Below are 2,500 nucleotides of genomic sequence, written 5' to 3' on the forward strand. Positions count from 1 at the left end.
AACAACATGAGGGTGAGTATATGATGACAGAATTTTCATTTTAAAGTGGAGTATCCCTTTAAGGCATGAAGAATTTTTTTTTTTTTTAAAGAAAATACGCTTAAATATGTCATTTTGGTGATCAAAGATGAGTTTTAAGGTATAAAATGATTGACTACAGGGGAACTTTAAGCAGACAAAATGATTGGAGAAGACCAGCATACGTCAATAGAGAAGTCCAGTTATGACATAATGAGCAGGTCAGAAATAACTGAAAAATGAATCATATGCATGGATGAATAGATCAATAACATAGAAAACGGATATAGTGAATTTACATTCGAAATTTCACCTGTGAATTTGTGTTTAGCTTTGGCCCTTAAACTCCCTGACACACAGTCATTCAGTCTCAGACCAGAGCTGATAACAGAGTCGTGTGTGTCTCTGTTACTCTGAGCCAGTGTTAAACACGAAGCAAGAGGCCGTCAGGAGCTCCCGTGGAGAAACCAGCGCAGACCTCCAGCCAAAGCCCTAATCTGAGCCGGAGACCTGAACAACAGGCCCCGCCGGCCGGGACAGCTCCTGGAGCTCCAGGAATTCAGTCACACAAACACTGAGAAAGAACAAGGTGTGCTGAGAGAATCAGTCGTGTGTGTGTGTGTGTGTGTGTGTGTGTGTGTGTGTGTGTGTGTGTGTGTGTGTGTGTGTGTAATGCAAACCCATCGAACGGACAGCGAACCAGAACTCCGAACAGTTTCAGTGGAGTTTGATGCTTTAATATGAGGATCAGACGTTCCCTGATTCTGTCGGAGTTCGATGAGGGAATGCATGTGTGTCTCGCTTTGGAAGAAAGCGAAGCCAAACGCATGAATGTAACTTTTACAACAAAGAAATGTTGTGATGCAAAGTGAATCAGTCAGATGCCTTTTAGATTCTGCTCTGATCAGGTTTTGTGCATTAATGCAAAAAAAACTTTTTTCTTTTTCAAAAGTTCTTTTTCATTTTTATGCTTTAAAATTAGGGCTGTCAAACGATTAATCGCATCCAAAATAAAAGTTTGTGTTTACATAATATATGTGTGTGTATGGAGTATAATATATATATATATATATTTTCTATATATAAATACACACACATGCATGTATATATTTAAGAAATATTTTCATGTATATACTGTGTATATATATATATTTATATTATATATAATTTATATTCTATATAAATATTTTATATATAAATAACACATTTTTCTTAAATATATATGCATGTGTGTGTATTTATATATAGAAAATAATTATACTCCATACACACACATATATTATGTAAACACAAACTTTTATTTTGGATGCGATTAATCGCGATTAATCGTTTGACAGCCCTATTTAAAATATAATTTATAATATGCAAATAACATGCAAAATAGGAGCATTTTAAGACTTTCAGACTCCACAGACTAAATCATGTCAGGTCTATATTGAACAGTAGAAAATGAGGATATTTACGATATAGGACTAGTGCTTCTACTGCATGAACGTTATCATATTAATACAATATTCTCAAATTCAAATATTCAATATTCATAACTCAAATTCCTCCAGTGGTGAAAATCCAGCCATTATTCTTTAAGGAAGAAACGCTTAAATATGTAATTTTGCTGATCAAAGATGATTTTTACGGGATAAAAGGATTGACTACAGGGGGACTTTAAGGCTTTTAATGAAAGAATAATCTTAAAAGACACTTTTGCAGTGTTGTTCATCGCTGGAGTTTCACTGAGGAGTCCGGTCATCACACAGGTAGAGCCTACGTTAGGAAACATATGATATCATATTTCAGTAATTAGACACTCACCTCAGTGTTTTTATCTATATAATGCAGTTGGGATCCTGATTCTCCGGATACATCTCTCCATCGCACTGATCCTTCTCCTGTCGGTTACTGAGGATCCAGGGTTCACATCCCAGGAAATGTGCGCATGATGATGATGATGATGATGATGATGATGATGATCGGGATCTGCTCTGTCCGGATCCGATCATCTTGTCTCTAATCCAGACCTGAGTTTAGGGAAAGCACAAGACATGATGAAGAGGAGAAGAAGAAGAAGAATCCCGGCGTACTGAAGAGAGCTGCGCTGAGAACAGACTGAATGTAGAATTAGAGAGAGAGAGAGAGTGAGAGAGAGAGAGAGAGAGAGAGAGAGAGAGAGAGAGAGAGAGTGAGAGAGAGAGAGAGAGAGAGAGTGAGAGAGAGAGAGAGAGAAAGAGAGGGAGAGGGAGAGAGAGAGAGAGAGAGTGAGAGTGAGAGGGAGAGAGAGAGATAAAAAGAATCAGAGAGAGAGAGATAAAGAGAGAGAGAGAGATAAAGAGAGAGAGAGAGAGAGAGAATCCACATGACAAATATAAAAAATAAAAAAAACATATAATTCTGAGAACGTTCCCTGTTAGCTGGGTTATTGATTAATCCATTATTTTAGAGAAATATGTGGAAGCCTGTTTCCGCCACAGAATAAAACATTTTA

The 2,500-nt window shown here is 37.0% G+C and overlaps 1 protein-coding gene across 1 annotated transcript in view; it reads right to left on the bottom strand.

The window, feature by feature from the left end:
• The window catches only part of gnrhr3 (gonadotropin releasing hormone receptor 3), a 9,013-nt gene extending 6,898 nt beyond the window's left edge, over window positions 1-2,115 (bottom strand). Inside the window, exon 1 of the mRNA XM_079895269.1 lies at window positions 1,831-2,115. The gene's annotated coding sequence lies outside the window, so the exon portion shown is untranslated. The remainder of the gene's footprint in view (window positions 1-1,830) is intronic.
• Between the last annotated feature and the right edge of the window lie 385 nt (window positions 2,116-2,500).

This window comes from Squalius cephalus, assembly GCF_949319135.1.
Source record: "Squalius cephalus genome assembly, chromosome: 15".
In the NCBI taxonomy this organism is placed as follows: Eukaryota; Metazoa; Chordata; class Actinopteri; order Cypriniformes; family Leuciscidae; genus Squalius; species Squalius cephalus.